The 24,353-nt window shown below is 31.3% G+C and overlaps 1 pseudogene; it reads right to left on the minus strand.

Moving 5' to 3' along the window:
• Nucleotides 1-7,830: 7,830 nt before the first annotated feature.
• LOC116132238 lies at nucleotides 7,831-22,718 on the minus strand (annotated as a pseudogene).
• Nucleotides 22,719-24,353: the final 1,635 nt, after the last annotated feature.

A 24,353-nucleotide genomic window follows, 5' to 3' on the forward strand; every position in this document is an offset into this window, starting at 1 on the left:
CCTCTCTCAATGGATAGCAAAAAGAAGATCATGCAACCTTGGCACAAGAAGGGGACAAAGAAGTACCCCTCTAAAGAAATGATGCCAAAATACTCTCAATCCGTCTAACTGTAGCTGCTGGCAAAAGAAAAGCACCAACTTGATCATCTATAGTCGGCCTACATAGGTCAAAAATATTGACGTCCATAGCCTAATCCGAGACAAAATTCACTCTAATAGAGGCCTACAATCAGAATGTCAAAGTCGGGTAGATATCAGAGGAACCCCTAGATATCTGACCAGTAACTGGCCCAATTGGAAACCCTTGATAGACTGTAACCCAATCTGCTCCTCATCTGTAACCCCATAAAGAAACAACTGACTCTTCTCTGCATTAGTCACCAACCCAGAAACCTTGGCAAAATAATCCAAGGCCAATTTGATCAGGCTAATAGAGGAAGCATCTGCTCGACAAAATACCATCAAATCATCTTCAAAACACAAATGAGTAATAATTGCCCGCCTACACCTCCAATGATAATGAAAACCAAGGCTATGAGAGGTTTCCGGAAAGCTACCAGCTAACCCCTCCATAGCCAACACAAATAGGTAAGGAGAAAGAGGATCCCCCTGCCGAACACCTCGGGAGGACCTGAAAAAACCGTGAAGCTCTCCGTTTAGGGCAACAGAGAAATATGGTGTCAAGATACATGTCATGATCCACCTCACCATGCGCTCAGGAAACCCCATAGTACGCAGTCCCAAAAGGATGAAATCCCAACTCACAGTATCAAAAGCTTTTCGAATATCAACTTTAAGGGCACATCGAGGTGAAGTACCCCCAAGATAATACTATGATGTTATTCAGAAAAAGTAAGTCCTTTAACAGGTTTCACAGTTTTCTACATGATACATCTCGGGTGTCCGAGTCTTGTGGGAGCGCCCAGATCCTATGGGATGAGGAAATTCAGGACGGTTCATGTCGTGTCATCTTTCATCTCACATTCCATTTTTAGATAATCTGCTACCCTTTGAATTCCTTCAAGAGTTCCAATAATATTTAAGTCATTAACATATACATCAATTATAACAGATTTAGATCCAGATCTATTTATGAAAACACATGGGCAAATATGGTCATTTTTATAACCGTCTTTTGACAAATATTTACTAAGATGGTTATACCACATGCAACCTGATTGCTTTAATCCATAAAATGATTTATGCAATTTAATTAAATAAAATTCTTGAGAATTTGAGTTGTGTGCTTCAGGCATTTTAAATCCTTCAAGGATTTTCATATATATGTCGTTATCAAGTGATCCATATAAATAGGTTGTAACTACATCCATTAGACGCATGTCAAGGGTTTTATTTGTTGACAGACTAACAAGAAAGTGAAATGTTATTGCATCCATCACAGGAGAATATGTTTCTTCATAATCAATGCCAGGTCTTTGCAAAAACCCTTTTGCCATAAGTCGTGCTTTATATCTTACGACTGTATTTTTCTCATTTCGTTTTCGCACAAATACCCATCTGTACCCTACTAGCATTACATCTTTAGGTGTTTTAACTATAGGTCCAAAAACTCCACGTTTTTCTAACGAATTTAGTTCTGCCTTGATTGCGTCTTTCCATTTTGGCTAATCGTCACTTTGTCTACATTCCTCAAAAAATTTAGGTTCATGATCCTCATTATTATTTACAATATCAAGCGCTATATTGTATGCAAAAATATTGTCGACAATTATTTCTTTTTGATTCCATATTTTTCTTGTAGAGACATAATTTATTAAGATCTCTTCATTCTTAGGTACCTGAACTTCTTCTAAGAGTTTCATGATTAATTATGTCTCTATTCTCTTCATGAGAACTTGCCTCCTTGATGTAAGCATCTTGGTCATTTGCTACTTTTTTCTTTCGAGGATTTTTATCTTTGGAACTAACTGGACTACCACGCTTTAAACGTGCCTTAGATTCATTTGCTATAGGTAATTGTCCTTCAAGGACATCAATCCGAACTGGAGCATTTGCAGCTGGTATGTGAGATATAGTCACTCTTTTTGAATCAGTAAATGCGTTTGACAACTGATTTGCTACATTTTGCAAATGAATTATCTTTTGATCTTCTTGTTCACACTGTTTAGTACGAGGATCAAGATAAGATAATGATGATATTTTCCAGGTAATTTCCTTTTCCAGTTGCCTATTTTGTCCCCCTAATGCTGGGAATTTTGTTTCATCAAAATGACAATTGGCAAGTCGTGCAGTAAATAAAATCTCTTGTTAATGGTTCTAAATATTTAATTATAGAAGGAGATTCATATCCAACATATATTCCCAATCTTCTTTGATGACCCATTTTAGTGCGTTGTGGTGGAGCAATTGGAACATATACCACACATTCAAATATTCTTAAATGGGAAATATTTGCCTCTTGACCAAAAGTCAATTGTAAAGGGGAGAATTTGTGATAACTTGTTGGCCTAATGCATACAAGTGCTACTGCATGTAAAATATCGTGTCCCCAAGCAGAACTTAGGAGCTTTGTTCTCATAAGTAATGGTCTAGCAATCAATTCGAGACGTTTAATAAATGATATCTGCCAGACTATTCTATGTATGAACATGGGCAACAGGTTTTTCAACCGTTATTCCGATTGACATACAATAATCGTTAAAAGCCTAAGACATAAATTCACCAGCATTATCAAGACGTATTGTCTTAATTGTATAATCTGGAAATTGTGCTCACAATCGAATTAATTGGGAGAGTAATCTCACAAACACCAGGTTGCGAGTAGATAATAAACACACATGGGACCATCTTGTAAATGCATCTACTAAAACCATAAAATATCTAAATGGTCCACATGGTAGATGAATAGGCCCACATATATCACCTTGAATTCATTCTAAAAATGTAGGTGATTCAATCCCAATTTTAGTTGGTGATGGTCTAATAATTAATTTACCTTGAGAACAAGCAGCATAAGAGAATTCATTAGATTGAAAAATCTTCTGATTTTTCAATGGATGTCCATGTATATTCTCAATGATTCTTTGCATCATTATTGAACCAGGATGTCCTAACTGATCATGCCAATTAATACAAGTATTAGGATCAGTAAACTTCTGGTTTACTATAAAATGTGTTTCAAATACACTGATATTTGTGTAGTACAATCTAGAAGAAAAAGCAGGTAATTTTTCCAACACACATTTATTGCCTATAATTGTTCTTGTAATATAAAGATATTCTGTATTTCCTTCATTGGTTCTCTCAATATGATATCCATTACAACGAATATCTTTAAAACTTAATAAGTTTCTTTTAGACTTGGAAGAAAATAATCCATCTTTTATAATAAACTGTGTTCCTCTGGGCAATAATATATTAGCTATTCCAGAGCCTTCAATTAATCTTGTACTACCAGATATCGTATTTATGTTAGCTTCACACATTATCAAAGAAGAAAAATATTTTCTTTCTTTAAGTATGGTGTGCGTTGTAGCACTGTCTACAAGACAGATCTTCATCATCAATCTTGGATCCAGTCATAAACTTGGGAATGTCCATTTTTCTTTATTCAAAAACAAAATAAATAGTATGGCATATTACAAAGCCAACAAAACAAAGTAATTTATCTAAAATTTAAAATCACACTTAACCATATTAAAGGTAAAACACTCGTAAAAACATAACTTAAATAATTTTGGACATTTCCATCCCCAATTAAATGATCGATTCTCCCTTCAGGATTTTTGAAGAAATTTGCAACATCCAGATGTGTTATATCAACAGGTCCATGATCAAAGTTATCAGCTTGATAAGCAAAATTTGCTTCTATATTTTCATTTTGGTAGGCAAAATTTGCTTTCATATTTGTCTCTTTTTCTTTCAACGTGACCAATGTCCTTTCATGCCACATAGATAGCACATATTTTCTATATTCTTCGAATTTTTATGTTGGCCGCTGTTGCTCTTTTCCTTTTCCTTTTCATCATTATTCCACTGCTAATGGCTTTTATAATTAGAAGAGTTATTATTATAACCATCACTTACGCCCATGATTATCATATATTTCACATTCATTCAGGGAATGGAGCAAAACCTATTGGGCGAGCTTCACGATTTTAGGAAGAATCACAGTTTTCTAGTAGTCATATCTTTCCTTTAAATTTTTCCAATGAGTGGATCTTTTATCGTAAGATATTCAATTTTCAATCCTTCGTGGAGATGGTGTCGAAGGAAAATCATGGCTTTAGCCTTATTTTGATTGGATGATTCATTTCCTGCTTTGATGGTGTCACCAAGACCCATAGCATCTAAGTGAATTTCAGCATCAAGAATCCATGAGAAATAATTCTTGCCCATAATATCAAGAGCCACAAATTCAAGTTTCGTAAGATTTGTCATGACGAAAACTATAAAAGAATATTTAATAAATTAGACAATCTCTAATAAAACGAAAATATTATCACAAATAAGAATTTAGAATAACAATAATCATGAATATACAATTTATTACGGTTATAGAATTTAATCATTTAAAAACTTAAATCATAAAAGCAAATATTTACAAATATATGTGTCTTTCTTTATTAATCAAATTATAAATCTATCACTATATAAAGTCTTGTTTATAATAAAACCAAAATTTTCCAAAGTAAAACACTTTCATATATTTTATACTATAAAAATGATTAAACATTCCAACATATTTATAAAACATATTGAGATACAAGCAAAATTGAATTTACTTACTTGGTAAATGGAAAACTCCAACTCCAAATTTGATTAGGGACAAAAGCTTGAAACTTGATGAGAATCTTTTTCCCTTGACAAGTTGATATGGTTAGAGACTAGTGCTAATAACTTATTATAAAAAAAAAAAAAAAAAAAAATTAAAAAAGAGCGAAGATAATTGAGGGGAAATATAACCAATACTTTTCTATTCTAAAGTTAAGTGTAAATTATCTTTCACAATACATCTATTTATAGTCTAAAGATTAGACCTGGAAAATGGGCGAGCCGAGTAGTGGGTAAAACAGGCATGGTAAAAAAAAATTATGGGTCGGGAAATGCATGACCCGTACCCACCCATATATTTTCACATGTTATTTTATTTTTTTTCAAATAAAAGTAACTCATCTCCATCAACCTCTCTACACAAGATCTTCAATCTTCTCTTTCCTCTTCTCAATAAATTTTCATCTTCTCTTTCCTCTTCCCAATAAATTTCTTAAGAAGAGAGAAGATAATTATGGGGAAATATAAAAGTTGTATTATTTCATCATCAAATCCCAAATTCATCTGTAGCTAGTCCTCTAATCATAGAAAATGGGTCATGTAAGAGTTGAAATAACAATATTATAATTGTTATGAATAAATGTGGATGTCCCTTTCAATTATATAACTTCCTAATCTTTCATCTTCTCTAACTCTTGAACCTTTCAAGTTTTACAACTTCAAAGCATTTTATTAGTTTTTAATTTCATTTATAAATGACTCAAGTTCCACATTTATTCATAACAATTATAATACTGTTATTTCAACTCTTACATGACACATTTTGTATGATTAGAGGATTAACTACATATGAACTTGGGATTTGATGTTGAAATAATACAACTTTTATACTTGAAAGCGTTTTGTTCCCATAATGTTTTATTACCAAAAAGATAGGATTACCAGTAAAATAGATAAGTTTTAAGTTTGAAGATTAATAGATATAAATTATTATTGTGTTTGGTTCGTGTGAGCTATATAAATAATTAATGTGTTTAGTAGTAATTACAAAATAGATATTATTTTATTGAAATAACCTTTACAAGGCTATATATAAATGGAACATTTTTGTCTAAATAATTCATTAATGAAAGTTAAAAAATTCATTCAACAAGTTGGATTAATTGTTATTTAACATCAAAAGGAGGACATTTGTGTCCGAAAATTTTATTAGTAAAGCTAAAATTGGAACAAAAATAAAATTACTACTATAATCTTTAAATAATCACATAACTCTTTATATCACCTCTCATATTATCTAAGTAATAAAAGATTAATTGAACCAGATTAAAAGATAGATTATCGAAGTAATCTTCTTATAACCCTAACCATACGCAATAAGCCATATTTTAGGTTTACAATGAATTTATTTGCTTCGGCATTATTTGATCAAAATCAAGCTCGGTAAGGTTGCAGGGTTAGTTAAGGCCCTTAGATCATGGGGTAAGGTATCCAAGGGCTGGCATTGGAGGACGAATTAACAATCCCCATTGTTTGAGAATTAGAAAAATTATAACTTATTATAATGTGAAGTTTATCTTATTTACAGTAAAACCTCTCTATAGTCATAATGGTGGGACTAATTAATTTTATTACTATGAGGAGGTTATAATTTAACAGAGGTATAGTTATAAAAATTTCTTATTTTATAATTCATGTTTTAGTTGTACAGTATTAGGATTTCAATTGATGTTTTAATAGTATTAGGATTTTAATTCAGCGCTTCAATTGACTACTTTTTAAACGAATAGAAGATTGTGTCTCGGAACCAGCAAATATAAGTGTCCTTGATGAATTGTAAATACAGTTGCTGTATGATTAAATTGATGTGAAGCCACAAACAATTATCAATTGTTTTAAGCATTATAAAATTAGGACCGTTGATGTCGATGAATTGCAAGGTATAAATAAAGTTGATAAGAAGAATCAAAGAGTCATTATAGAATTGAGTGATCAGATTTAACAATTTCACTACACTAATCGAATGGATATTAATGTCTTCCTCAATCATTCAAATGAGTAACAAGTCATGTATACTTTAACGGAAGAAGAAATCATTGCTACAATTACACAAGAAGAGAATGAAATAATCATGAGGATGATAGTACAGAAATACAAAAAGTTTCATGCCAATAAGCTCCAAACATGCTTGAGAAGTTATAAATATTTTGACTTTAATAAGAAGATGTCAATGCTAGCGAGTAATGTACCCACAAGTTAAAAGATGTGGTAACAACTCTAAAGCATAAATCATTCTTCTAAATAACTTTAGATAAATATTTTATTTCATCTTAAACCTTTAATGTACCAAATAATTTTTTTTTTTTGCAATATACACATAATTATTATTATGTGGAGGCAACTTTCTTTAATACGGGAATTAGAAAAATTATAACTTATTACAATATGGAGTTTATTCTTATTTATAACTATCTCAAGTTGAGAATAAAATTTTTTATGACTATGTAGAGTTTATTCTTATATAGAGTATCACTATAGAGAGGTTTTATTGTATAACTATCCCAAATTTGGGACTAGAATTTTTTATGACTATATAGAGTTTATTCCTATATAAAGTATCACTATAGAAATATTACTATATATATATTGACATTTTTGTTCAAATAATTAATTAATGAGGTTAAAGAAGTCATTCAACAAAATAGGATTACTACACTCTAAGATTATTGGAATCTTTTATTACTGACTGAATTAAACAAGATAATGACCGAATTAAAAGATAGATTACTAGAGTAATCTTCTTATAACTCTAACCATAGGCAATATGCCATATTTTAGGTCTACAATGAATTTATTTGCTTCGGCATTATTTGATCAAAATCAAGCTCGGTAAGGTTGCGGGGTCAGTTATTGCCCTTAGATCATGGGGTAAGTATCCAAGGGCTGGCATTGGAGGCCGAATTAACAATCCCCATTATTTGGTTTGCTTAAATCTGATGGTCTATCTCAAAAATGCTTTGGAACCAGAAGGAACATAATATAAAAGATGAACACAATAAGAGAGTTCAATTTTATTTATATAAGCACAACATACAAACTGAAGAAACAAATTCAAATTCAACACATCGCTGACATTCGCACGTTATCTATGGCATAAATAGCTTTTATTATAAGACACTCATAACACACCAACTTATTTAGCATAGTCTAACTGGTGGCAAATTACTGTTGGGCCTGCAAGGAAGAGAAACTTAGCTTTCAATCTAACAAAATCAGATTATAAAGGTTAAGGGGTGGGCTGGTCTAAGGATAGTACCTGGAAGTGCTTCTTGTAAAATTCCACCAGCTCTTTTGGATCTGTTTTTGTCTGCTTGAAGGCATCAATCTTGTTCAGCTCCTGCATAAGGATTTTTTTTTTTTAATAAATGATTATAACTATCTTAAAATATAGTAATCTCTTCCTGCACAATTGGGAAAGAACGTAAAAGGGCTTTCCAACATACCTCGATCCATGCTGCTAGTTTAGGCCTACCCTCTGTAATGTCATACTTGTATACTTCTGATAAGAAGATCTGGAACCTTTCAACAAATGGAATATAGGCTATGTCCGCCTGACGATCACATAAATCCATTTGTAAATCAGAATGATACTCAAATCATATAATTATAATAATAAACAATTTCAAAAACAACTTCTATGCGTACTCAAGCTAACTTAATTGAGAAGTTAACATACCAAACTAAACTGACCAAGGAAGAATGGGCCATCATCAAATTTCTTAAGAGCATTTTCCAAGTAATCGAAAGCGGCACCTGTTCCAAGTTTCTAAATTTTTTAGTTCAGTTTATATTACTTGACAACCAAACAAGGTAATTTTGAAAATTAAACAAAGATTACAGGATTTATCTTATTTCACCCCGAACCAAACGCACCCTTATTCCAATCTCGCCATGAATCAAATCTGTAAATGTTATTATAATTCGGTTGTAACAAACTGCAATAAACCTTGAGGGTGCGTTTGGTTGGGAGTAATGCTGGATCACTAAAGTTGAGATTTAGAGCCATTTGACCATTTTCGGCCATCAATATAGTCGGAAATGGCCATATCGGCAACTCCCAGTTACTCCCAGCGATTTTTTGGGACTTCTGACAACTTCAAGCGGCAGTCGGGGGTGGTGGCTGGTAGTCGGCAGTGGCTTGGGGTGGTTGGGGGTGATTTTATCACAAATTAAAGTTTTATATAAGTTGGAATATTTTAGCTAAATCTGAAATGTTAGGGGTTAAAAAAAACTATTCAAAAATTAATAATAAAAATAATATTATATTAATATTTAAAAATAACGGCAATTTAGTAATTTAAATAATATATCGACCAATTTATTGTAACTAACCAAATACATTTCCATAAAGATTCTCAGTAATCTTCAAGGTAATCTAAGTTGTGCTTGTTTTATTATTTTGAGTAGGATTTTTGAAAAAGTTAAGTTGGGTTGTTATTACGAGGTAGGATTTGAAAATTAACAAAAAAACTCCATAGTTTTGTTAATTTAGCTAAACATCCCCTATAATAAAAAGTTTATAAATTGATAAAAACACTCCCACCCACCCACTTTTGCCAGATTTCGACCACCACCATCAGAAGGTGATCGGAATTTGGCATAATGGCACACTACCGACTGGATCTGGCCGGTAATGCATCGACTTAGCTTTTTCTGACTAGATCCACCATGGATTTAGTCAGAAAATACCAGATCTACAACCAGCTCTAGCCATTGACAGCTAGATATGGTCATCGTTGACGACCAGATGTGGCAAAAAATTTGGCCATCAACGGCCAACTCTTTGGCCGTAGATCTGGCATTTTCTGGCCAGATCCACCGTGGATCTGGCAGGAAAATATTAGATCAACACACTACCAGCAAGATCCAGCCAGTAGTGTGTCATTACACTAGATTCTGACTACCTTCCAACGGTGGTGGCCGGAATCTGGCAAATATGGGTGGGTGGGGTTTTTTTTTTGTCAATTTATAAACTTTTTTTTGTTGGGGGTGTTTAGTTAAATTAACAAACTTAGGGGTTTAAAAATAGTTTAATAGAATATGATTGGATTTTTAGAATAGGGAAACAAATATGTATTTTGGGTAGGATAGGGCAAAAATAATAAAACAAATGGGCCCCTAACTTTCCGTTAATATAACATTCCTAGTAACCAACATTCCTTAAACCAAACACCCGGTGAAAATTAATTGGTCGGAGTTGGAAATTATAACCTTTTTTGTTTGAAAATTGTTTCACTTCACCTAATATGAATAACAAAGTCAAAATGTTTTTATGATAGTAATTCCTGAATAAATTGAAGAGCAAGTCATGTCCAAATACATTTTGACCCCCTATCTATCGTGAAACATCCTTCCCCACCCACCCCCTCAGGAAATACCCATATTACCCCATTTTTATATATAAGGGTTAAAAGTTAAAACTTAAACATGAAAGGGCAATTTTGTCAATTCATGTCATATATATAACATCATAGAGATAGAAAACCTAATATAACAGTATTAATTGACAACATTACCCTTTCACTATTAAGTTTTAATGCTTGAATTAGAAAAATAGGAGTAACATTGGGTGTTTCCAAAACCAAGGGGGGAACTATCTTTTTGCGATAGATTAGGGTTAAAAAAGTATTCAGCTTAACGACTAGAAGCGTGGACAAGTGAGTCCTCCCAAGAATTAAGGTCTCGTTTGGATTGAGGGATTCTAAATGAATGATTTTGTTAAATCCATAGATTTGGTAAAACACTTCGTTTGGTATAAAAAAAGAAAAAAAAGAAAAAAAAAGTAGAACCGTGGACAAGTGAGTCCTCCCAAGAATTAAGGTCTCGTTTGGATTGAGGGATTCTAAATGAATGATTTCATTAAATCCATGAATTTGGTAAAATAATTCGTTTGGTTTAAAAGAAAAAAAAAAAGTTGAAATCCATAGATTTTGAAAAATCCACCACCCTCCAGAATCCTTCAATTTTTAGGGTCTTAGAATCCTACCTAGTAGGTGAGATTTTGCCAAATACATCGGTTTTAATAAAATGAGCAATTTTGTTAATATTTTAATTTTTCAATACTATCCTTGTTAATAATTTAATATTTCAGTAACTACCCTTTATCCTAATTAAAAGAAATATATTTGTCATTATCTCTTTTTGAGCTCTTCACCTTTACATCATCAACATCTTTAGAGCATATTAGAGAAATAATCTATCTATGAGTTTCCATTCTTTTAATTAATTATTTTCAATTTCTTATTTACAAAAAGTTTTTTTTTTATTATTTCAATTTCTCATGGTGATTCTTTTTGTTATCTAGTTAAGAACTTATTAGTGGTGGCTTTTTTTTTCATGAAATATTAAATCAACAACGTTATTTCAAATAGCCCTCAAGCTTATAAAATTATCTCATTCGAGTATCTTCCAACGTACTATAAGAACAAATGTGTATAATGTGTGAGGCTATCTTATGATTCTATTTTTCTTATCTCTCTCAATTGTACCAAGCTTGTAATATAAGATCCTCTCATATTTTATTATACTTTTCTTATTAAAAGGTTTTCATAATTGATTTATTTATTCTTTGAATACATGGATGCCAATTATGAAGACTAATAATTGATGAAGAAATATATAATTTAAAAAAAAAAATAGAAAATGAGTAGGCAAAGTAAAAGTTTAGAAAATTAGAATAAATTGCGACATTACATCTAGATTTATAAATAATATTTTCACTTTTTAAAACTTTAAATGTAATACTCGTACCCATTAATTGGTTTATATATAGTAAGTAGTAATTAGTAAAAAAAGAAAATATCATATACATATGCATATTAGATCCTCAAATTATCTCTTTTACTGTATGTAACTTATTAAACAATCTTAAATTCAAAAATATTATTTGAAAGATGTAACATAATCTATGTATTTAAATTTTAAAACCCATGAAAATTTGACTTTGAAATTCAATGTACATAATTTTTTTTTAACATTACGTGACTTACTATATATATATGACATGTATATAGTACTGACTTACTATATATGTATATAGTAGGTCATATATGTAGTGTACTATACATATACATGCCATATATACAGTGTATTGTATATATCTTTACATGTTATATCACACACACACACACATATATATATGATAAATGCATTGAAAGTATTGACGTACTATATATCTTTACAGGCTCTCTCTCTCTCTCTCTCTCTCTCTCTCTCTCTCTCTCTCCTCTCTCTCTCTCTCTCTATATATTAATATATATATATATATTTATATATATATATATATATATATGGCATATAGTATTGACTTACTGTGTGATTTTATATATAGTGTAGTAAAACATCTCTATAGTCATAATGGTGGGATTAATTAATTTTATTACTATAAGGAGATTATGACTTAATAGAGGTGTGATAACAAAAATTTCTTTATAATTCATGTTTTAGTTGTACAATATTAGGATTTCAATTGATGTTTTAATACTATTAAGATTTCAATTCAGCGCTTCAATTGTCTACTTTTGAAACGAATAGAAGATCGTGTCTTGAAATCAGCAAAGATAAGTGTCCTTGATGGAATTGTAAATGCAATTGTTACATGGTCAAATTGATGTGAAAACTATTGTCAATTGTTTTAATCATTACAAAATTATGCAGCAAATTGATGTGAAGCCACATACTATTGCCAAATATTTTAATTATTACCAAATTAGGATCCCTGATATCGATGAATTGCAAGTTACAAATGAAGTAGATGAAGAGAATCAAAAAGTCATTGTAGAATTTAGTGATCAGATTCAACAACTTTATTACACTAATCGAATAGATATTAATGTCTTTCTCAATCATCCAAATGAGCAATATGTCATGTATGCTTTAACTAAAGAAGAAATAATTATTACAATTAGACAAGAAGATAAAAAAAATAATCATGAGGATGATAGTACGGAAATACAAAAAGTTTGTGCCAAAAAGCTCTAAACATACTTGAGAAAGTAGAAATGTATGGCTTCAACAAGAAGATGTTCATGCTAGCGAGTAATCTACCCGCAAGTTAAAAGATGTGTTAACAACTTTAAAGCATAAATCATTATCTCAAACAACTTTAGATAAATATTTTTATTTCATCTTAAACCTTAATGTAACATAGCATATTTTTTTTTTTGCAATATACAGATACTTATTACTATGTGGAAGCAACTTTTCTTAAGACGGGAATTAGAAAAATTATAACTCATTACAATGTAGAGAGTTTATTCTTATTTATAACTATCCCAAATTGGGAATTAAACTTTTTATGACTATGTAGAGTTTATTCCTATATAGAGTATCACTATAGAGATGTTTTACTATATATATATACACACACACACACACTTATCTTTACATGTTGTATTTCACATTTTAGAATTGAGTATACTTACATGTTGCATATTCTATGTGATTTTGTATATATTGTATCATATATTCATATGTAGTATTAATTATATATGGCAATATTTATATATATGCAACATGTTAACATGTAATTTGGTTCATTTACCAAATAACACCATACACATATATTATTAAAATAACATGTTTATTATTATTATTTTATTTTTTTTGTCTATGATTTTGTGAATCACAAAATTTTTTAAATAGAATATCTATATGTCATTTAAAAAAAATCGTCTTACTTCCATTAATAGTAATATAGTATAGCATTATATGACTTACATAGTATTTTAATATGAGATTAGGGTTCGCATTTTCTTTAAGACCATTAACGAATTATATGATCTTTTAAATAATATTATATTTTAAGATTATTAACGATAATAATTATTCTAAAGTAAAACACAGTTCTTATCAGAAAATAAACATTTATCTTGAATTGAAACACTTTGTAACATCAGAGTTTCGATGAAAGAATGAAAAGAGGGGCAGAGGAGGTTTCCGTAAATACCTCTAAGATGATTTATTAGATTGATTAAAATTGAATACAATTACTATTTATATATTTGATAAAACGACAAGAATTAATGTCTTTTGATAACAACACGCGTGCGTCTTATAAAACTACACTGTTTTATGGAAACTTAATAACAATAATAAATATTTATTCTTAAGACGATTGGGTTTCCAAGAGTTTTCATTCTAAGAAATATTGAAGTAATCATTGCTTCTCTCTCATCCTTCCATAATGTTAATGGAGGGAATTATTTTCCCCCCAAAAAGCAGGGTTTAAGAGCCAAAAATAAATTTACTTTATTGAAGGGTAAATTTTCATTCTAAGAAATATTGAAGTAATCATTGCTTCTCTCTCATCCTTCCATAATGTTAATGGAGGGAATTATTTTCCCCCCAAAAAGCAGGGTTTAAGAGCCAAAAATAAATTTACTTTATTGAAGGGTAAATTTTCATTCTAAGAAATATTGAAGTAATCATTGCTTCTCTCTCATCCTTCCATAATGTTAATGGAGGGAATTATTTTCCCCCCAAAAAGCAGGGTTTAAGAGCCAAAAATAAATTTACTTTATTGAAGGGTAAATTTTCATTCTAAGAAATATTGAAGTAATCATTGCTTCTCTCTCATCCTTCCATAATGTCAATGGAGGGAATTATTTTCCCTCCAAAAAGCAGGGTTTAAGAGCCAAAAATAAATTTATTTTATTGAAGGGTAAATTTGTAAATTTACCTTCCCAAAAAGTTTTTATCCGGGTTAACTAATTCAAATAGCATTATCCTATATATATACATTAAAACCTCTTTATAGTCATAATGGCGGGACTAACTAATTTTATTATTATGAGAAGGTTATAACTTAATAGAAGTGTAGTTACAAAAATTATTGTTTTCATTTCTTATTTTATAATTCATGTTTTATTAGTACAGTATTAGGATTTTAATTCATATTTTAGTAGTATCAGGATTTCAATTCAGCGCTTCAATTATCTACTTTCTAAACGGAAAGAAGATTGTGTCTTGGAACCAGCAAAGATAAGTGTCATTGATAGAACTGTAAATGTAGTTGATGCATGATTAATTGATGTGAAATCATAGACAATTGTCAATGGTTTTAAGCACTGCAAAATTAGGACCCCAATGTCGATGAATTGCAAATTACAAAAGAAGTGGATGGGGAGAATAAAAGAGTCATTGTAGAATTGAGTGATCAGATTCGACAACTTTACTACACTAATCAAATAGATATTAACGTTATCATCAATCATCCAAATGAGTAACAAATCATGTATGCTTTAACCAAAGAAGATATCATTGCCGCAATTAGATAAGAAAAGAAAGGAAATAATCATGAGGATGATAATACGGAAATACAAAAAGTTTCATACCATGAAACTCTAATCATGCTTATTGAGGAGACAAAAATATTTTTGTTTCAATAAAAAGATGTTCATGCTAGCGAGTTATTATGTATTTACAAGGTAAAAAATGTGGTAGCAAGTCTAAAACATAAATCATTGTCTCAAACAACTTTAAATAAATATTTTATTTCATCTTAAACCTTTATATATATTGTAATATACAGATATTTATTATTATGTAGAGGCAACTTTCCTTAAGGCGGGAATTAAAAAAATTATAACTTACTACAATGTAGAGTTTATTCTTATTTATAACTGTCCCAAATTGGGACTATAATTTTTTTATGACTATGTAGAGGTTACTATATATATATTGACATTTTTGTCCAAATAATTAATTAATGAAGTTAAAGAAGTCATTCAACAGGTTGGGTTAATTGTTATTTGACATCAAAAGGAAGGCATTTGTGTCCAAAAATTTTATTAAATAAGAATAAAATTAGAACAAAAATAGGATTACTACCCTCTGACTTGGTGATCGCATAACCTCTATATCACCTCTCATATTACTTGAGTAATAAAAGATTATTGGAATCTTTTATTACTGGATGAATTAAACAAGATAATGACCGGATTAAAAGATATCCTACGACTGTATTTTTCTCATTTTGTTTTCGCACAAATACCCATTTGTACCCTACTAGCATTACATCTTTAGGTGTTCAAACTACAAGTCCAAAAACTCCACGCTTTTCTAACGAATTCAATTCTACCTTGATTGCGCCTTTCCATTTTGGCTAATCTTCACTTTGTCTACATTCCTCAACAAATTTAGGTTCAAGATCATCATTATTATTTACAATATCAAGCGCTATATTGTATGCAAAAATATTGTCGACAATTATTTCTTTTCGATTCCATATTTTTCTTGTAGAGACATAATTTATTGAGATCTCTTCATTCTTGCTAGTTTCGGGTACCTGAACTTCTTCTAGAGTTTCATGATTAATTATGTCTCTATTCTCTTCATGAGAACTTGCCTCCTTGATGTAAGCATCTTGGTCATTTTCTACTCTTTTCTTTCAAGGATTTTTATCTTTGGAACCAACTGGTCTACCACGCTTTAAACATGCCTTAGATTCATTTGCTACAGGTAATTGTCCTTTAAGGACATCAATTTGAATTGGAGCATTTGCAGCTGGCATGTGAGATTTAGTCACACTTTTTGAATTAGTAAATGTGTTTGACAACTGATTTGCTACATTTTGCAAATGAATTATCTTTTGATCTTTTTGTTCACATTGTTTAGTACGAGGATCAAGATAAGATAATGATGATATTTTCCAGGTAATTTCCTTTTCTAGTTGCCTATTTTGTCCTCCTAATGCTGAGAATTTTGTTTCATCAAAATGACAATTGGCAAATCGTGCCGTAAATAAAATCTCTTGTTAATGGTTCTAAATATTTAATTATAAAAGGAGATTCATGTCCAACATATATTCCCAATCTTCTTTAAGGACCCATTTTAGTGTGTTGTGGTGGAGCAATTGGAACATATACCGCACATTTAAATATTCTTAAATGGGAAATATTTGGCTCTTGACCCAAAGTCAATTGTAAAGAGGAGAATTTGTGATAACTTGTTGGCCTAATGCGTACAAGTGCTGCTGCATGTAAAATATTATGTCCCCAAGCAGAACTTGGGACCTTTGTTCTCATAAGTAATGGTCTAGCAATCAATTCGAGACGTTTAATAAATGATATCTGCTAGACTATTCTGTGTATGAACATGGGCAACAGGTTTTTCAACTGTTATTCCGATTGACATACAATAATCGTTAAAAGCCTAAGACATAAATTCACCAACATTATCAAGACGTATTGTCTTAATTGTATAATCTAGAAATTGTGCTCAAAATCGAATTATTTGGGAGAGTAATCTCACAAACGCCAAGTTGCGAGTAGATAATACACACACATGAGACCATCTTGTTGATGCATCTACTGAAACCATAAAATATCTTAATGGTCCGCATGGTAGATGAATAGGCCCACATATATCACCTTGAATTCATTCTAAAAATGTAGGTGATTCAATCCCAATTTTAGCTGTTGATGGTCTAATAATTAATTTACCTTGAGAACAAGCAGCATAAGAGAATTCATTAGATTGAAAAATCTTCTGATTTTTCAATGGATGTCCATGTAAATTCTCAATGATTCTTTGCATCATTATTGAACCAGGATGGCCTAACTGATCATGCCAATTAATACAAGTATTAGGATTAGTAAACTTCTGGTTTACTATAAAATGTGTTTCAAGTACACTGATATTTGTGTAATACAATCTGGAAGAAAAAGCAGGTAATTTTTCCAATACACATTTATTGCCTATAATTATTCTTGTAATATAAAGATATTCAGTATTTCCTTCATTGGTTCTCTCAATATGATATCCATTACAGCGAATATTTTTAAAACTTAATAAGTTTCTTTTAAAATTGGAAGAAAATAATGCATCTTTTATAATAAACTGTGTTCCTCCAAGCAATAATATATTAGCTATTCCAGAGCCTTCAATTAATCTTATACTACCGGATATCGCATTTATGTTAGCTCCACATATTATCAAAAAAGAAAAATATTTTCTTTCTTTAAGTATAGTGTGCGTTGTAGCATTGTCTGCGGACAAAGATCTTCATCATCAATCTTGGATCCAATCATAGACTTTGAAATGTCCATTTTTCTTTATTCAAAAACAAAATACATAGTAAGGCATATTACAAAGCAAACAAAACAAAGTAATTTATCTAAAATTGAATATCACACTTAAACAATTAAAGGTAAAACACTCATTAAAGTAAACACTCAACTTAAATCTATTAAAAGAAAAACGCTCGCAAAAACATACTTATATTTGGACATTTCCATCCCAATTAATGATTGATTCTCCCTTCAGGATTTTTCAAGAAATCTGCAACATCCAGATGTGTTATATCAACAGGTCCATGATCAAAGTTATCATCTTGATAAACAAAATTTGCTTCTCTATTTGATTTTGGTAGGCAAAATTTGCTTTCATATTTGTCTCTTTTTCTTTCAACGATGCTTGATAAAGTTCACAAGATGTTTAGGCATACAACAGGTACATGACCAATGTCCTTTCATGCCACATAGATGCACATATTTTCTATATCTTGAATTTTATGTTGGCCGCTTTTGCTCTTTTCCTGTTCCTTTTCATCATTATTCCACTTCTAATGGCTTTTATAATAAAGGTATTATTATAATCATCACTCACGCCCATGATTATCATATGTTGTCACATTCTCATGGAATGGAGCAAAACCTGTTGGGCGAGCTTCATGGTTTTAGAAAGATCACAGTTTTCTAGTATCATATCTTTCCTTTAAATTTTTCCATAAGTAAGTGGATCTTTCATCGTAAGGTATTCAATTTTCAATCCTTCGTGGTGATGGTGTCGAAGGAAAATTATGGCTTTAGCCTTATTTTGATTGGATGATTCATTCTCCTCTTTGTGGTGTCACCAAGACCCTATCCATCTAAGTGAATTTCAGCATCAAGACCCATGAAATAATTCTTGCCCATAATATCAAGAGCCACAAATTCAAGTTTGTAAGATTTGTCATGACGAAAACTATAAAAGAATATTTAATAAATTAGACAATCTCTAATCAAACGAAAATATATCACAATAAATTTAGAATAACAATAATGAATATACAATTTATTACAGTTATAGAATTTAATCATTTAAAAACATAAATCATAAAAGCAAATATTTACAAATATATGTGTCTTTTTTTATTAATCAAATATAAATCTATCACTATATAAAGTCTTGTTTATAATGAAACCAAAATGTTCCAAATTAAAACACTTTCATATATTTATACTATAAAATGATTAAACATTCCAACATATTTATAAAACATAGTGAGATACAAGCAAAATTGAATTTACTTACTTGGTAAATGGAAAACTCCAACTCCAAATTTGATTAGGGACAAAGCTTGAAACTTGATGAAACTCCACTCCAAATTTGATTAAGGACAAAAGCTTGAACTGATGAATCTTTTTCCCTTGACAAGTTGATATGGTTAAGACTAGTACAAATACTTATTATAAAAAACTAAAAGAAGAGCGAAGATAATTGAGGGAAAATAGAACCAATAGTTTTTTTATTCTAAATTTGAGTGTACATCATATTTCAATAACTCTATTTATAGTCTCAAGATAGACCTGCAAATGGTAAGAGGGGTAGCTACGGGTAATAGGTAAAACGGGCATGGTCCACGGGTAAATTTTTATGGGTAAGGAAATGCAAGACCCGACCCACCCATAGGCTACAAGTCGACCCGCAGTCACCTATTTCCCACATATTTTCACATTTTATTTTATTTTTTCAATAAAAGTAACTCATCTCCATCACCACAGTCCTTCAATCTTCTGTTTTCTCTTCCTCATAAATTTTCATCTTTTCTTTCCTCTTCCCCTAAATTTTTAAGAGAGAGAAGATAATTGCGGGGAATATAAAGTTGTCCAATAATTAATTAATAAATTTTCATCTTCTCTTTCCTCTTCCCATATGCATATATATTGATATTTTTATCCAAATAATTAATTAATGAGGTTAAAGAAATCATTCAAAGTTGGGTTAATTGTTATTTACACCAATAGGAAGCATTGTGTTCAAATTTTATTAAATAAAATAAAATTAGAACAAAAATAGAATTATATCCTAGACTCGTAATGCATAACCGCTATATCACCCTCCATATTACTTAAGTAATAAAGATTATTGTAATCTTTATTACTAGCTGAATTAAACAAGATAATGACAAGATTAAAGATAGATTACCACATAATCTTCTATAACTCTAACCATAGGCAATAGTCATATTTTAGGTTTACAATGAATTTATTTGCTTCGGCATTATTTGATCAAAATCAAGCTCAGGAAGGTTGCGGGGTGAGTTATTGCCCTTAGATCATGGAGTAAGACATCCAAGGGCTGGCATTGGAGGCCGAATTAACAATCCCCATTATTGGTTTGCTTAAACCTGATGGTCTATCTCAAAAATGCTCTGGAACCAGAAGGAACATAATTAAAAGATGAAACACATAAGAGAGTTCAATTTTTTTTATGTAAGCACAACATACAAACTGAAGAAACAAATTCAAATTCAATACATCACTGACTACGCACATTATCATAGTATACAGATACATATAGCTAAATAGCTTTTTATAAAACACTCATAACACACCAACTTATTTAGCATAGTCTAACTGGTGGCAAATTACTGTTGGGCCTGCAGGAAGAGAAACTAGCTTTCAATCTAACAAAATCAGATTTAAAGGTTAAGGCGTGGGCTGTTCTAAGGATAGTACCTGGAACGCTTCTTGTAAAATTCCACCAGCTCTTTTGGATCTGTTTTTGTCTGCTTGTAGGCATCAATCTTGTTCAGCTCCTGCATAAGGATTTTTTTTTTTTTTTTTTAATAAATGATTATAACTTCTTAAAAAGAGTAATCTCTTCCTGCACAATTGGGAAAGAACGTAAAAGGCTTTCCACATACCTCGATCCATGCGCTAGTTTTGCCTACCCTCTGTAATGTCATACTTGTAACTTCTGATAAGAAGATCTGGAACCTTCAACAAATGGAATATAGGCTATGTCCGCCTGAGGATCACATAAATCCATTTGTAAACAGAATATACTCGAATTAGATAATTATATAATAAACAATTTCAAAAACAACTTCTTGCGTACTCAAGCTAACTTATTGAGAAGTTACATACCAAACTAAACTGACCAAGGAAGAATGGGCCATATCAAATTTCTTAAGAGCATTTTCCAAGTAATCGAAAGCGCACCTGTTCCAAGTTTCTAAATTTTTTAGTTCAGTTTATATACACAAACCCCAAACCATGGAAATACGACATATTTAAAACATACCAGCTTGTTTTACAGGGTCTCCTTTGAATGAAGTATACACATCCCTGTTGAATGTATCAGTGTAGGATAACAATTCTTCACCAAACTTCTTTTTTTCAGGATCCTACAAATTTTCATAATTACTTCAGCTGAAGTTAAGAGATCCTAAAGTTTCTATTAAGAGCAGCAATGAAATATGCACATCTTATAAAATATTTAAAAAAGGATGCACAACTTACATCAGGGAAAAGAGAAGGTCCTTCAAAGTTGCTGTCAACAATTTAATCAAGTCAATACTCTCTCCAATGATTTTGCCGTTGTGCTCCAATGCTGGAACCTATAAATTAGAACTTTAAACGGTAAATACTTCAATAGTCCTAACAATTACCTCAGTCTAGCAAAGACTAAAACATACCACCTATAATTTACTAATTTTTTTTTTTCCTTAAGCAAGAAATTCAACTCATACAAAGAGACCATTTTTCATGACTATGTAAATCAAAGCTAGCATAAGATTCTGTCTCCTCTTTAAGTATTGACCTTGTCACGCATCTGATTCAGGGATTTCTTCACACAGATTATAAACATTTGAAATACAGCCATACACAAACACAAATTACCCTTCTCTTTTTAACCACTTTGCTCATCAGAAACTCTAAACTCCAACTATTGTTCAAACCCTCCCATTTTTGTCATGAACTTCTTGGAAAATTATTCTTACTAACAAACTCCAAATCATAACTCATGCCAAGCAATTCCATATAAACAACTATATCAGTCATGGACTTAGCCGATTCATCACTTTACTAAAGCTAACAATTTCATTCCTACATAAAGATACCTTTTGTAGTATTGAGTTCATCACTATTATGACCGACCTCATACCAACAAAAAGAATTTGATGTTATATTCCCAACAAGCGGGGGATACTAGTACAACTTGCTCATTTCTTGAAAATGATTTAAATTCTATTTATCCCTTATTTTATGCTTAAATTGTTTTTATGCACGTGTGAAATTAACAACATATTCATGAATCATGTCTGTTGAATCATGGAGACTCCGTAATAGAAATCTATCAAATCCACATAATCAACAAAAGAAAGTAAATGTTTTCATAAACAAATCACCTTGTTACACGGTAAACTTTCTGTGCATACCAGCAGGCCTGTCTTGAAGGTTTAATGGAACTAACTTAACTTGTCTTGTATCCCTGCCGCCCCCACAGATTCCAAAGAAATCAGTGAGAGAAATTAATAAAATCAAACAAATATTTCTAGACAGAAAAACAAGACAATAGATCATTAAAAAGTAAAAATAATTAAATAACCTTATATTTTCTGGTGATCCACACTCGTTGAGCAATGACACGTGTAACAAGTATACAGCCTTAAAATAAAAGACAACACATGTAAATCATTAGAAAATAAAATAAAAATTGACCCCGAATGCGCAAAAAGAAAGCAAAAATTCTCAAAAATAAAAAAATGTGACCTGATAGTTCCATCAAGAGAGTGGCTGCTCGGCCTTAGAATCCAGAACTGAGGAAGATTTTCTTGCACACTACCAATAAGAAAACAAGATCATAATTTCATCATATAGCGATCAAATTGCGAGATTGAAGTTGAGGAATGAGAAATTCTACGTGGTAGCCATTTTGGTTACGTCCTCGGAGTGTTCGGAACCTTTGGGTTTTTAGACTAATTTGATACTGAAAGGGTCTATGTGACAGTGAGCATCTGCGCGGGGGTTTATTATATGGAGATTTTAAATGAAGTTAGATCCTGTGAAGTCGCGAGCAGTGACGTATCACGTACTTAACTTTGTCATGAATTAATCAAGTCGAAGACAAAAATTCGCGGCCGTTGTCTCGTTGATCCTTTATTATACGTAAGAGATTATGAATGTATTCGTCAGCCATGACTGTTGAGAATGTGTTTATAGTTCTCGTCTTTTTAATTATTTCTTTTTATTTAACCCAGCAAATTAATTTAAAAAAAAAAAAACTATTGGTTAAAATGACAACACTCCAATCACGTGAAGATTGATATTATGTATTGCCAAATAACATCACGTATTACGAAAAGCTAACAACAAGAAGTGATTAATTAATGGTTTATTTTATTCCATTCTCGCCATGAATCGAATCTGTATGTTATTATAATTCGGTCGTAACAAACTGCAATAAACTTTGAGGGTGCGTTTGGTTGACAGTAATCCAAGGTTGGCAGTAATGTTGGATTACTGAGGTTAAGATCTAGAGCCATCTGACAATTTTTGGCCATTAATATAACCGAAAACGGCTATACGGCAACTTCCAGCGATTTTTTGTGACTTCTGACAACTGTCGGCGGCAGCCGACGGTGGTGGCTGCGGTCGGCAGTGGCTTGGGTGTGGGGTGTGATTTATTACAAATTAAATTTTATATAAGTTGGAGTGTTTTAGCTAAATCTGGAATGTTAGGGGTTAAAAAAAAGTATTCAAAATAATAATAAAAATAATATTATATTAATATTTAAAATAACGGCAATTAGTAATTTAAATAACATATCGACCAATTTTGTAACTAACCAAACACTTTCCATAAAGATTCTCAGTATCTTCAAGGTAATCTAGGTTGTGCTTGTTTTATTTTTTGATAGGATTTTTAAAAAAGTTGAGTTGGGTTATTATACAGTTAGGATTTAAAAACTAACAAAAACTCCCTAGGTTTGTTAATTTAGCTAAACATCCCCTATTAAAAAGTTTATAAATTGATAAAACACCCCCACCCACCCACTTTGCCAGATTTCGCCACCACCATCGGAAGGTGATCGGAATTTGACTAATGATACATTACCAATGTGATCTGGCTGGTAGTTGCACTGACCTAGCTTTCTGACTAGATCCACCATGGATTTAGTTGGAAATGTCAGATCTACAACCAAATCTGGCCATTGACACTAGATCTGGTCTCAACGCCGGCCAAAGATATGGTCGTCGTTGACGACCAGATGTGGCCAAAGATTTGGCCGTAGATCTGGCATTTTCCGGCCAGATTCACCGTGGATCTGACTGAAAAATGTTAGATCGACGCACTTCCAGCAAGATCCAGCTGGTAGTGTGCCATTACACTAAATTCGACTACCTTCCGATAGTTGTGGCCGGAATCTGGCAAATGTGGGTGGGTGGGTGGGGGTTTTTTTTGTCAATTTATAACTTTTTTCGTTGGGGTGTTTAGTTAAATTAACAAACCTGGGGTTTATAATAATTTATACAATATGATTGGATTTTCAGAATAGAAAACAAATA

Source organism: Pistacia vera, unplaced genomic scaffold (assembly GCF_008641045.1).
Source record: "Pistacia vera cultivar Batoury unplaced genomic scaffold, PisVer_v2 Contig25, whole genome shotgun sequence".
NCBI lineage: Eukaryota > Viridiplantae > Streptophyta > Magnoliopsida > Sapindales > Anacardiaceae > Pistacia > Pistacia vera.